The sequence below is a fragment of the Quercus robur genome, chromosome 10, assembly GCF_932294415.1.
Source record: "Quercus robur chromosome 10, dhQueRobu3.1, whole genome shotgun sequence".
In the NCBI taxonomy this organism is placed as follows: domain Eukaryota; kingdom Viridiplantae; phylum Streptophyta; class Magnoliopsida; order Fagales; family Fagaceae; genus Quercus; species Quercus robur.
In genome coordinates, this window is record NC_065543.1 from 54,518,944 (window position 1) to 54,533,072 (window position 14,129).

Sequence of the window (14,129 nt, forward strand, 5' to 3'; positions counted from 1 at the left end):
ATTCAAACATGCAGCAAAGAGAATCCAATGATCAATTTCAATTGAAGCATGATTTTTGAAGTATTAAATAAGTCAAAAACGTGTTAGAATAAAAAAATGGAAGAAAGAAATTTTTTTAAGCCAAAATTGGAAAAGTCCTAATATGGAAACATTCTGCACTATTTCAATATTTTTGTCATAACTTCTTGCACGGATGTCCAATTAACATGATTCTTGAAACCACAGAAAGAAAACCTTAATATCTAAAACCTTTTAGTTTACCACAAATTCAAAAAAAAAAAAAAATGGTTTAAGAGGTCAAAAGTGGGTTGGAAACTGACAGTAAAAATAATTCTGTAAATCAAGGGATTCTCATCCGAAATTTGAGGGATTTTCTCTCTCTCTTTTGGAGGAGGTTGAGGTTATAGAGAAGGAAAAATCCTAAAACTTTTTTCATCTTTTCTTTAAATTTTTTTTTAACATTTAGCATTTTTTTATGGATTTTTTTTTCTTTTGCATAATTATGTATGGCTAAATCTCTAATTAGGGTTAGAGGTGTAGGGATGGAACTAGGTGGGTTTTGCTTTTTATGTTGGATCTTAGTTGATTGATTTATTTATCAGTTTTGCCTTGAATATATATATTATTGGATTTTTCTGGTGTTGGAAATTTTGGGGTTAAGATAGTTTTGGTCTTCCAAGGGATGCTGGATACATTTCTGGTGAGGCAAAGGATGTTAGTGGTGGTGTGGTGGAACTTGGAGAGATTGTGAGCAAAGTAGGATGAGGAATGGAGGTTGAGGTTTGAGAGAGACGGCAATGGATGATTGGTTTTTTGTTTAATATAAGACTGAAACTTTGGGGTCATTCTACTGTACCCCCCAGGAAAAGTGGTGGTACGGTACCCACCTTAATCTTAACTGTTAACTTAACATTGTTTAAATCCTAACCATGGGTATAATTTTAAGGGATACTGGTTACTGGCTAAACAGGTGTTATATATATATATATATATATATATATAAACCAAAAAAAACAAAGCAAAAGAACGCAAAATCATTCACGCATCAACAATGGTCTCTGGTTTTCCTCTCTACTCTGTCTCGTCTCAATGCTAGCCTCTCCAACTTTGTCTCGTTTTCCTCTATCTCGTTTCATAACAATATCACATTTGCCTCTCTAGCTCAACAAACCCATACCCACAATAGAAGAACCAAACAACGGTGCACCATTGAATCTCAATCCAACTCGGCAGCGCCACCCTCTAGCTTCTTCTATTCCAATCCCACCTCAAATCCACATCCAATCCAACTCAACGGCGCTTCTTTCATCTCTCTGCCCTTTTGTTCGAAGTTTCCTCTGTTTATCGAATCTAAAATCTCAGTACATCTCATCCTTATTCTTTAATTTTCCATATGGGTTTTTTTATTGTTGTTGTTTGTTCTCTATATGGCTGAGTTGTTATTAATTTTTTTTTTTTTTTTTGTTTATCTTTTGGTTTCGCAGGGTTGCTAGGAACAAAACCAATCTATTATTCCTTTTGGTTCATAGTAGGTCCATAGCAGGTGAGAGAATAAGTTATTGTATATACTTGAATTAGTAAAACTTCTAATTGTATGTTTACTCAGAGTTTCTTCCTAGCACCTCAAGACAAAGGCTACTTTGTTTTAAATGATGTGTTTAGATATGTTGACGATGGGAGCCAAAGTTTCGTGAATGATGTTGAATTGCCCCTTACTCCTGACCCTGGTAATGTCAAACACATTTTACAATTCAAAGTAAATCCTTTTGTTCTTCTTTAATTGATTTTCATGATGATTTTGTTTCAGAGCCTACTCCTGTCAAGGAGAATCGTGTTTCTGAGACAAAAGCTGAATTGTCAGAGGTTGTTGATGGAGAAGTATACAACCCTCCTGAAAATGGACAGGCTTCAATTGAAGAATAGGAAGTGCCGGCTGCTGAGGTAGTTGATGAAGTTTCAGATGAATGGCAGATAGTGGTTGAATCCAACTCTAAAACTAAAGAAGTTCCAAAAAAAGTCATATGCCTCTATTGTAAGCATTCATCAATCAAAATTCTATCCTTTTAACTTGCTCATTCGTTAAGTGCGTGGTTTCATTGGCAGCTACAGTTGTAATTTCTACGCCCTGGATGTGGGCAAAAGTTATAACTTTTACCTCAATTTGTTGTTGCAAGTTAAGGTTATGAAGGAGAGTCCAGCTGCTTTTTCTGCCCCAACTTATGCTCCTCGAAGGTCTGTCTCCAAGAGCCAAGATCAGCCAGTAATTGCTGGACCTCCTCCTCCTCTGGTGTTTGAGACACTGGTTTCCAGCACAAATGCTAATGAAAACAATAGTAATAAGGATTCTAAAGGTGTGCAATTTGGTATTGTTGATGAAAGTTCAAAAAACGTGTACAAAAACACTTTTGAACGTTTAGACCCCCAAAAACCAATTTAATCAACACACGCAATATGTTAAACAATAGTGTGCGGAAACTTAACATATGCTATAACATGGTATTGATTAAACAACTATCTAAGCCACAACAAAATAAACCACAGCAGATAATGTAAAGGCAGAGATAGAGAGGAAGGAAGATGCAAACACAGCGATAACACCAGATATGTTATCGAAGAGGAAACCGAAGACCTCGGCGAAAAACCTCTCCGCCGCCCTCCAAGCGGTAATCAATCCACTAGAAAATACAGTTGGGATACAAGGACAGCAATAGACCCTCCAAGCCTAATCTACCCAATGCACCTAAGCCCTCCAAGCTTCTTGCTCCAACGAGGTTGCGCCGAACCTTTTTCTTTTCTAGCTTTCCGGATTCCGCTACTTCACCGTAGCATCAACCAATAAAGATTGGCTCCTTCCTAACTGCTTCCCAGAACTCCAAACGACTATCTCACAGAGATGATAATGGTGAGAACCAGGTTTGGTATAAAGGCCTCTCAAGGATTTGACAATGGAGAGGAAGAGAGTGAGGGATTTTGATGAGACTCTAAGGTAGAGATTGTGGGTAAAACAATCTGGTTTTTCTTTAGGGTTTCTCTCTCAAAATTCTCTCTGGAAGCTCTCTTTCAATCGTGGGTTAAAAGGGTATTTATACTGAAGAGGAGTGGAATGCGAAACGTCAGGTTTTTCCAAAACAGGGGTGGCTCGCGGCTTGACCTCGCGGCTTGACTAAGTCGCGAGTTCCAGTCGCGAGTTAACCGTATGGCCAGTTGTCCTGTTTTGTCCTGTAGTGCTCCAGCTAGCATGACTGTTCATCTTCCAGCATGCTTGGCACGTGTGCAGATTCTGGCGGGTTGAAGCCGCGAGTCCAGTCGCGAGTCCCAGCCGCGACTCTCTGTTTTCTTGCACACTCTTGAGCAATCTTCACACTATCTCACTCACTACCCTTACAACAATCCCACCTAAATACAGGGTTACTAAATGCTGAATTACAAGCAAATTTGGCACGGAATAAAGCCAATTAGATGGTTGAATAAATTCAACCTTACAATCTCCCCCTTTGGCTATTCCGTGACAAAACCCTAAAACAGACTCTAGACTTAACATGTGAGTTGGGAACAGTTGATCAAAACTCAGTCACACCTAATTCTAGAAGCTGTGAAGCACTTGAATCATATGAACATAAACTCCTGAAACACAACAATACACCATGATCATTGTAAGCAGAAAATTATTAATGCATATGAAACAGGCAAAAAGAGATCAAGCATAAGATGGAGTTAATGAACAAACCATGGCTTGATCAACCAAGTGAACACCACAAGGTAGTGATCACAGTGTTCATTCACACTTGGAATGAACACAAAGACATACAAGTTAACAAGCACGAGGCAAGACACTTGTATGCTCAACACTCAACCAATGCATAGCACACAAGGCATATGCATCTAGGAACAATCCTACAAGGGCACAAGAGTGACAGTACATAAACCACAATGCTGAACATTTAGATTTAAAATACTGATTTCACATAGCATAAAGGCTGCACTTAAGCATGGTACATACCACAAGGCCTACAAACTATGCATAAAACAAAAACCCTCAAAGCTTACAAAAGCATATGGGTACAAACTAACAAATACCTGAATAACAGTTTTACAAAACATAATATATCAACTTAAAGAGAAGAAGGAAACAAAAAAAATAAAGACACTCCCCCTTAGATAGTGACACTCCCCCTTAGGGTAATATCCTCCCCCTCTGATTATGCCTATCACTCCCCCTTTTTGTCATGGAATAGGCTAGTCATCCTCTTCTAGTTTTCTCTGAATTTGATCCAACTGAGTCTGAAGAGAAGTAAACTTCATGTCCCATCGGTTGCTTTGATGGTGTAGAGAAGCAGTGAGTCCAGACATCTTTGTATTCACCTCGTGGACAGAGGAAACAATGCGATCAAGTTTCTCATCGAGGGAGAGATTGCTGAACTGAGAGTCACTGTGAGATGCAGAAGTTTCTGGTTTGGCTCTCTTCCGACTATGTCCAACACTTGCATTGTATGTACGCATGTTGATCGGACTCGGTTTGGGGATAGGAGATTCATCAGCCGTTGGATAGATCCCCTTGAGCTTCAAGATCCGTGAAATGAGACTGCAGAAAGGAATGCAGATCCGAGACTCACTGCGAAGAACCGTTTTGCGCAGAACATGAAAGATGTGAGCACAAATGTCAATTTCTTCATCAGAAACCAGATCATGAAGAAACAAAGCTCGTCCGAGATTCATATACCCAGTACTGGACAAAGGGTACAAATTGTGAAACATCACAATTGTAAGCACTCGCAGTTTCGGAGAAAGGGAGGAAACACTGATGGATTTTCCATTTGGCGAGAATTCCAAGTCTTGACCAAGACTTTGTTTTAGAAGCTCCTCATCAGGACATAGATCGTCATAGACCGGTGAATGACGAAAAATTGGTCTGTTAATGTGAAGAATTTCTGCCAGGTATGTAGGAGAGACAGAAAAGCTCTTTTGCCGAACCCAGCACTTAAGTTCATCTCCCTCCACAAGTGCATTAGCATAAAATTCTTTAACCAACTCGTCATACACGATATCCGGATCCGAGAGAAGGTAATTCCAATCCTTGTGAGCAAAGCATATCGGGATGTCAGTGTTATGAAGGGAAGGCAGATCCACCGCTCTCTCTAGTAGTGGTGTGGCATGAAGAAAGAAGTTCTCATATGACTGATATGCTGAATAGGATCTGAACTTATTGGGATCGAATCGCTGTGATGAAGAGCGAGTCACTTTCGGGAGAGGTGTGTCTTCATCAACATCAATTACGGGTTCCTTCCCTTTGGAAGAACCTCCTTTCACAGCAGCCTTTTTGAATGGAGACATGACCAGTCTGTATTATAAACAAGGGAAATGACAAAAACACAATCCAACAGACTATATCAGCAGAGGGTTAGTGAAAATGTAGGAACAATGAGGAAACCCTAACAGCTGGATGAGTATGGTCAGAAAGTAACAATGAGGGACACCAAAGGCCCAAATTAGAACTACACAGTAGAGAGATCAAGTATGCCCACAAAAACAGCTGTAAAGGGACCAAAATCAACACCACATCAACAAGATACCACACAAGATCAAAGTGAAATATGATAGCAACAACAGATCAGACAAAAATTAGCTAACCCTAGCTAAGCACATGATAAAGAACACAACCAATCAAAAGAAATTAGCTCAAAGACCAGAAGAACAGGTAACAATAAGTTAACGAAGACATCACAAAACCCATCACAAAATCACACTCAAAAGAGAATAATCCAGAGGGAAAACCATAACAACAGGAAAATTAGAGTGCAAGACAAGGAACCATACCTGTGAGTCGACGATTTTTAGCTGAGAAGAAGCAAACAATGGAGAACGACAAGGGAGGCACGGTGAGAAAGGGAAAGTGCAGAAGAAAAAGACAATGAACAGTCACAAAAAAAATCGAGGGAAAACAGAAAATTTTAAAAACTGCCCCTGTATGTCCAAAACACGCGATTTTCGCGACTGAGACAAGTCGCCACACAGTCGCCAGAATAAGCCGCCAAAGAACACAAAAACAAAAGTTTGAAAAAATTTTCTAAGTGTTTTTCGCGACTGGAAGGTCTACCCGCGAGTGAGTCGCGAGCTGAGCCGCGAAAATCTCTGAGTGAATCTCGCGACTGGACCTTCCACTCGCGAACAAGTCGCCAAAACTGACCAGCGAAGATGCGACTGAGTCTCGCGACTTGACATACCCGCGACTGAGCCGCCAAAACAGGGCAAAAACTGGATTTTTGAAAAATTTCAGATTTTTCAGCAAAACACTTTCCAAAAACACCTAAAACACTCAAAAATCTTTTTGTGCTTGAATTAACAAAGATTGAGCATGTGAAAACACATTTTATCAAGTACAATCACACAAATGAATATGGCATTTATCAAACATAAACTTGTGTGTTGTGTGTGGATAACAACAATGAAATAGTCCTTTGTCTAATGTGAAGCTTCAATGATCAATTCAACCAAGGCATACACAATTAGTACTAGATCATGTGACCAATCTCAATTATAGAAATATGAATATATGACTTCCCACACAACTTGATAACATAACTTGGAGCTTTTCATTTGACTCCACTTTCAGCCATAACATTTGATCTTTTGAGGCAATCATCTCTCATTGTGAGAGGTATAGACAACATTTTTCTTTGAAGAACAGGCCTTTGGCCTTTTTGAAAGAAATTTCACTTTTGATATAAGGTCGCTTACCCTTTTTCCTAGTCAAATACTAGAATGTGCGACAGGCTTTTGCAGCTCAATATCTCTTTTCATTTGGAGATTTACATTTAGTGAGCTCTTTTTAGCAAAAAAAATAAAAAATGGGAAGAGATATAGACACAAGTCTATGCATGTTTCAAGATCAACATAACCATTCACCAATCATTCATGACAAGTTTGAAGATCTATTTACAACAATCACATAGATTTCAAGATTTTTCCCATAGTGATATGAGTGCATGAAAACAAGTAATGTTCGAAAATGCACAAAGCCATTAGCACAAAGGTACACGGCAAAACGAGTTTTAAGACAAAAACTCAACAAAGTCAATCAAGCCCTTTTGATTTTCAAATGTTTATGTAATTTTTGGATTTTTGACTTAAGAAACAAAAAGAATGATAAAACACAATTAAGAAATATCCACAAACAAACAACCAAAAACAAACACAACAAGCATACCAAACAAACATATTCACAAAGCATAGGAAGTATTAATGCATGGATATGTTGTAATGCTTATGCATGAGTACCCCTTTTCACCCACACGACACTTGCGTTTGGGGTGATTTCCTTAGAAGAGGATTGGGTACGGGAGTTAGGGCTTTCAAACCTTCGTGAGAAGCTTTCCAAGCAGTTGGTGAATGCACCAATCATCTTCATCACGTTCATCATTCCGGGATCTCCGTTTTGCTCTCTAGGTTGATCCCCTGCCCACGTTCTCCTATCAACTCTTGGTCCTCCTGACCTTTGAGGAGTAGCACTGTTCTTTGCTCTCAGCTTTTGGCAATTTGGTCAAGTGTGCCCTTGAAGTCCACAGTAATGGCACACATACATTCCTCTAGGACCTCTTTGTGGTCGAGGACGTGACTTGGCACGAGACTCAGACCTGCCCACATACTGATTATGATGATTCAGCATCCGATGGTCCACCACATTCTTCTTCTCCTCCACCTCGAGGTTCACACTAGTAGAGTCAGCTACAACTGGATCTTTGGACTTCACAAACTTCACTTCTTTAGTGACATTTCCAGTTGAGCTACTTCCTCCGGTATATCCCAGTCCGGATTTGTCTGAGAAACTCTTTTGAGATGATATAACATCATCAAGCTTCTTGGTGGTGACCCTCTCTATTTTTGCATTTGCTTGAACAACCTCATTCTCAAGGAATCTCACTTTAGTGTAGGCTTCGGACAGCTCACCATTAAGGGTTTCAATCTCGCATTTGGCCTCCCTATACCGGATTAGGAGACTTTTGTAGTCCTCCTCAGCCTTCTTCATCTTTCTCACTGCAGCCTTGGCCACCCTTGTGTATTCACCAGATTTCTCCAACAGTGAATTGTAATTTTCTTGAAGAGTAGCTGTGCTTTCTTCTTCTTCAGCTTCTGATTCTTCAACAATTCCTAGTGAGTCATCCTCACTATGTTCTCCAAGGTCTTGAACAAGCAAATTCAATTCATCCGAAGACTCAATATGAGCAATAGTCATGAAAGCTGAGTAGTTCCCTTCTCCATCACAGCTCTCCTCAGATTCTGAGTCGGACGAATCTGAATCACTCAAAGTCGTGGCGTACACCTTGCCTTTTGATTTCAAATAGTTAGGACATTCCCTCTTGAAGTGTCCATGCCCGTTGCATTCAAAACAAGTAACACCTTGTGTGGATTGGGATTCTTTTCCATCTTTCCTCTTGAAATCCCTCTTCTCCCTTCCAGAATTTTGGAAATTTCTCTTATCATCAAATTTTCCATTGTTTTTGAATTTCAAAAACTTCTTGAAATTTTTAACAAGATAGGCTACATCCTTGTCCACCATATCTTCTCCCGAAGAGCCTGGATCTTCCACCTTTTCATTAACAGTCTTTAGAGCAATGGATTTACCCTTCCGTTGATTTGGCAGCGACATTTCATAGGTTTGTAGAGAACCAACCAGCTCTTGAACCTTGATGTCGTCAAGATCCTTGCTCTCTTCAATGGCTGTTACTTTGGCACGGAAGCTTTCCGGCAATGATCGAAGGATCTTCCTTACAATCTTGGAATCCTCCATCTTCTCCCCCAAGTTAAACTTGCTGACAACTACTTCATTTAACTTCCCATAGAACGAGTCGAAAGACTCATCCTCACTCATCTTGAGCTCCTCAAACCGAGTGGTCAGCATTTGTAACTTGGTATCTTTCACCTTCTTCGTGCCTTCATAAGTTGTTTCCAGAATCTCCCATGCATCTTTGGCAATAATAATGTGAGAAATCCTGTGAAATTCATCTGGAGACACACCACAGAAAATAGCATTTAGTGCTTTACTGTTAGCATTAGATGCAGTAAGTGCTGCCTTATCCCATGTGGATTTGGCTGCTTCAGGTTTGGTCCAACCTATCTCAACAGCATCCCACACGGATTCATCAATGGAGCATAAAAAGGCTCTCATACGAACCTTCCAAAATGCATAGTTACTTCCATCAAAATATGGAGGTGCATTAAGGGATTGAGACCTATCCATCTCAAAAAGAAAGGGAGTCAAGGATCACACAATGGTAATAAAACCAAACAGATGTGTACCCGCTCTGATACCAATTGAAAGTTCAAAAACGTGTACAAAAACACTTTTGAACGTTTAGACCCCAAAAAACCAATTTAATCAACACACGCAATATGTTAAACAATAGTGTGCGGAAACTTAACATATGCTATAACATGGTATTGATTAAACAACTATCTAAGCCACAACAAAATAAACCACAGCAGATAATGTAAAGGCAGAGATAGAGAGGAAGGAAGATGCAAACACAGCGATAACACCAGATATGTTATCGAAGAGGAAACCGAAGACCTCGGCGAAAAACCTCTCCGCCGCCCTCCAAGCGGTAATCAATCCACTAGAAAATACAGTTGGGATACAAGGACAGCAATAGACCCTCCAAGCCTAATCTACCCAATGCACCTAAGCCCTCCAAGCTTCTTGCTCCAACGAGGTTGCGCCGAACCTTTTTCTTTTCTAGCTTTCCGGATTCCGCTACTTCACCGTAGCATCAACCAATAAAGATTGGCTCCTTCCTAACTGCTTCCCAGAACTCCAAACGACTGTCTCACAGAGATGATAATGGTGAGAACCAGGTTTGGTATAAAGGCCTCTCAAGGATTTGACAATGGAGAGGAAGAGAGTGAGGGATTTTGATGAGACTCTAAGGTAGAGATTGTGGGTAAAACAATCTGGTTTTTCTTTAGGGTTTCTCTCTCAAAATTCTCTCTGGAAGCTCTCTTTCAATCGTGGGTTAAAAGGGTATTTATACTGAAGAGGAGTGGAATGCGAAACGTCAGGTTTTTCCAAAACAGGGGTGGCTCGCGGCTTGACCTCGCGGCTTGACTAAGTCGCGAGTTCCAGTCGCGAGTTAACCGTATGGCCAGTTGTCCTGTTTTGTCCTGTAGTGCTCCAGCTAGCATGACTGTTCATCTTCCAGCATGCTTGGCACGTGTGCAGATTCTGGCGGGTTGAAGCCGCGAGTCCAGTCGCGAGTCCCAGCCGCGACTCTCTGTTTTCTTGCACACTCTTGAGCAATCTTCACACTATCTCACTCACTACCCTTACAACAATCCCACCTAAATACAGGGTTACTAAATGCTGAATTACAAGCAAATTTGGCACGGAATAAAGCCAATTAGATGGTTGAATAAATTCAACCTTACAGTTGACTTTTATTTCTGCCAGTTAACTCACATTATGATCTGCATCATGGTTGTTGTTGTTGTTTACTCTGAATGGGTGTATTAATCTAGTTAATATGTATACTTTGTGTTTTATGACCAGCCGAAGGTTACTCCATCTACATAAAAGGCCTCCCTTTGAATGCCACACCTTCCCTACTAAAGAATGAGTTCAAGAAGTTTGGACCTATTAAGAATGGTGGTATTCAAGTTAGAAGCCAAAAGGTATGTCATATGTTAATCAAGTTTATGTTGTTCATTGTTAGCTGTTCCCTGAACATTATAATTATTCTCCATGTGTCAATACAATAGGGATTTTGTTTTGGCTTTGTGGAATTTGAGGTGGCAAGTGCTATGCAAAGTGCAATAAAGGTATACATCTGTTATTTTGGGTTGATCTGTTTTTTGTTTCTCTATTATTCTTGATATGATTGAGTAGATGAATGGGCCATAACTTCTTTCATTGGTTGACTTTAAGACTTCTTAGATCCTATTGGTGTAAATATGAGTTTATACTCATTTACATACTAAATCTAAGGCTGTTTAATAATTTATGAGACTTTGTTATGATTGGGATATGTTGTTTATATTTATGAGTTTTTGGTTTAATTGAACCAGTTCTCTGCAAGGCGCAATTCTGTTGTGCTGTTGTTCATCGATTTTGCCTTGGTGATATGTTCTTCCTTTTTCTTTTACCTTTTACCTCTCCTGTTATGTTTTACATGATGGAGTAGATGGATGCACCATAACTTGTTTCATTAGTTAAATGGGATATGATGCTATACTTCTTAATTTTTTTGTGATATAGGTTCTTTGGTTGTAATCTAAATGCAATTTTAAAAACTACTTGGGCGATTAACTGTTGCTGCCCATGAGATTTTGTTTTGCAAAATGCCATCATCAATAAAATTGCAACAGTAGTTGATACAATAATAGCTATTGTTGGAAACTAGTCAAAATTAGCAATTTGTCCAAAAATGATGCATAGGGTATTGGTAACAAGTTTAGCTAGAGCTATTATGGTTAATTGTATTACTTGAAGAGTGAGCTGGTGACCCTGTTGTGCTTTCCTAATGTCTTCTATTGGTTCTGATATATTCCATGGTGGCTGCCAATTTTGTTTCCAGACTTGTTCCAGCTTATGACTTACCAATTTAATAATTCTTGTGAAACCCATCTTTATTGCCTTCAACACAGCCTCATTGCAGCTACCCATCTTTCTAATTGACAATTTGAAAATTTGGTACTATAGCATTTAACATAAATCTTCTTCCCCTCTCTAGATTTGACTTCAAAGGCTATGCCACTCCTCTGGTTTTGTTTTCTCCGTACTCCATCTGCTTTGATGAGGACTCACTTGCCAATCTGCATTGTATGCCTTTGTGTTGCTGATTATCCTTTTTTCCTTGGTTTTCCTTTCCTGTCTATCAAGTTATAAATACAGGATGAGATTCTATAAATGTAGAGTTCTCTTCCCTCCAATGGGGAGGTCTAGTGTTGAATTTTATTAGTTTTTTGGATTTTTTTTAAAAAAAAAAAAAATTTATCAGTGTTCTGTAATGATGATGGTTTCCAAATTACACATGGTAACTAAGTCTATTTGCAATTATTACTCAAAATATGTTATTTAGAAAATTATGAAAGGATGTTGCAATTGTTTACTTAAAAAAAAATCTCTTGTTTATAATATTGTGGCAACCCAGAAGAAGTCTCCCTTTTTTTTTTTCTTTTTTTTTGAATAACTGCTTTGCTTTTGTTTTACGACACTATCGATTTTCAGCTGATGCCAATAAAACTTTAATGGAAATTTGCAGGTTGTGTAGCATTGGTGTTTTCTCCGAAGGAAGCCTATTCAAATTACCTTGCTGGAACATGTACCTGCTTGGCAAAACCATGTTTGTATTACTAGCAAGCTAATGCCACTAAGATGATCTAAAAGCATATCTTAAAACAAATATAAATAGATATTGTTAGTTTTTAGACCCCTTAAAACCACAATTAGATTAACCTAGGTAATTAGTCAAGTGATTACTTAGTCAAATTAACAAATCTAGATTAATACAAATATATAATATCAATGTATAGCAGCGGAAACTAAAAAAAACAACAATATGATAACCTAGGAAAACCAAACCGGTAAAAAACCTGAGAAAGATTTAACCTAACTATCCTCAAGGTAAAAAGCAAATCCACTAGAAAGAATTGAAGTTTTACAATAGCGACTTAGACCACTAACATTCTATTGCTACCCACCAGTAGAAACTTACTGACACGACCATATGCAAGCTCTGAGACCACAAACTCCTTCTTTCTTTGGCCTTTGCAAAACACAAACACCCACGATTGTGACTTTGAGATCTCACTCAAAGGTTTAGCAATACAAACTCTCCTATTTGTGACTTCAAGACCACCATTGAAGGTTTAGATCATCAGGACCTTTAATGACTAGAGAAGGCAACAACTTCTACAACACCAGATCTTGAGATTCTTCAAGGAATAGCACCAGTAGAAGACATAAGAGAGCTTTTTAGGAACAACACCCTAAATACAAAAGAGGCACACTCTTCTCTCTCTAAAAAGCCTATTAAAAATGTGCTTAGAGTTTCCTTTATATATTGGGAGAAGTAGATTAGAAATCCTAATCCTTAATGGGGTTGAACTGCTGTTTGGGTTTAATTAAAATTCTGCAGATATGACTTTCGATCGATCAAGTCTGTCTTTTGATCAATCGAACTAGGCAAATTATGAAATCTTCTTCCTGCAGCTTTTATGTTCTTGAATCTTGACTTGATTCACCTTGAGCATTGTCTAACAATACCTATAGACTCTAAGATCTATATCTAGACAAGTTTGTGTTCACAATTTGTCAATTGTTCTAAACATTTAGAACCTAACATATATAAATAAATAATATATCCCTATCAATCTCACACATTAATGTTAATTAGAAAAATATAGACATCAAGAAAGTGACCTCAACTATGTTATTTTAGAGGGAGGTATGCCCGGAATGTGATGTGAGCTACCAGGGAGATACGTAGAAAGTTAATTGATATATTCAAAGATTTATGGAAGAAATCAAGATAATTCTAGCTGATTTTTTTTTTTTTTTTGTGGATTTTGTTTTTATAAAGCATTTTGACACAACTTTGAAGTGGTCAGTTGTGATTAATGGAGATAAAGTGATGGATTCATATTAAAGTAATTGTACATCATTCACATTTGACTACTTCATCAAATGAAGTAAAAGTTGTGGTCTTAACACTTCAAAAAAAAAAAAAAAAAAGTTATGGTCTTAGAAGAGCCATTATGTTATGGTGGGAGCCACATATGTCTCTTGTGTGAAACAAATTCCTCTATTAGAAGAATGAAATGGTAGTGACTTTGCTAGCTTTTGTTTGATTCATGTTAATGAAGTGAATATTCATGGGCAAAAAACTTTAAAATGATCAAAGTTTGACCAAGACCACCATTTTGAGTCCTTCAAGGCTATCACATTTTCATATATAAGAATCCTTAAGGTCTATTTGAGATCCACTTATTTTGTTGAAACTGAAAACTTTTTACTGAAAGTATTGTAGATAAAGGTAAAAACTAGCTGAAATAGTATAGTGAGACCCATAAATAGTACTAAAAAGTGCAATGGAGCTCATGAATAGTAGCAAAAATAAGCTGAATAATAAAAGAAACTG

At 38.3% G+C, this 14,129-nt stretch overlaps 1 pseudogene; it reads left to right on the plus strand.

Moving 5' to 3' along the window:
• Positions 1–1,552: 1,552 nt before the first annotated feature.
• LOC126703178 (nuclear transport factor 2-like) lies at positions 1,553–13,534 on the plus strand (annotated as a pseudogene).
• Positions 13,535–14,129: the final 595 nt, after the last annotated feature.